Raw genomic sequence first — 366 nt, 5'->3', positions numbered from 1 at the left:
TGTGTGTGTGTGTGTGTGTGTGTGTGTGTGTGTGTGTGTGTGTGTGTGTGTGTGTGTGTGTGTGTGTGTCAGCCTTTTGTTAAGGTCTGCCAAAGAACAGGTTGTTCTCTCCCTTCTCTCTCTGCCTTTGTGTCTATTTCCTGCCAGATGCTGGATCGGGAGCATTAACAAGACAACCCTGAAAATGAAAGTGCAAACGCTCGGTGATACATCATCCCTCGCCAGCTGCTCAGTGCTTGGAAGTCTCTCCGCCAATCGCTGGGCAGGACCACAGGAAGTCGCCATCTGTGGGCGCCATAGTGACGGAGTTTGTGGATGTGCGATGAAGCTGATGTGAGAGAGAGAGAAAAAAAAGAGTGATTCAGA

Source organism: Austrofundulus limnaeus, unplaced genomic scaffold (assembly GCF_001266775.1).
Source record: "Austrofundulus limnaeus strain Quisiro unplaced genomic scaffold, Austrofundulus_limnaeus-1.0 Scaffold2, whole genome shotgun sequence".
NCBI lineage: Eukaryota > Metazoa > Chordata > Actinopteri > Cyprinodontiformes > Rivulidae > Austrofundulus > Austrofundulus limnaeus.
This window is presented reverse-complemented; position numbering follows the sequence as displayed.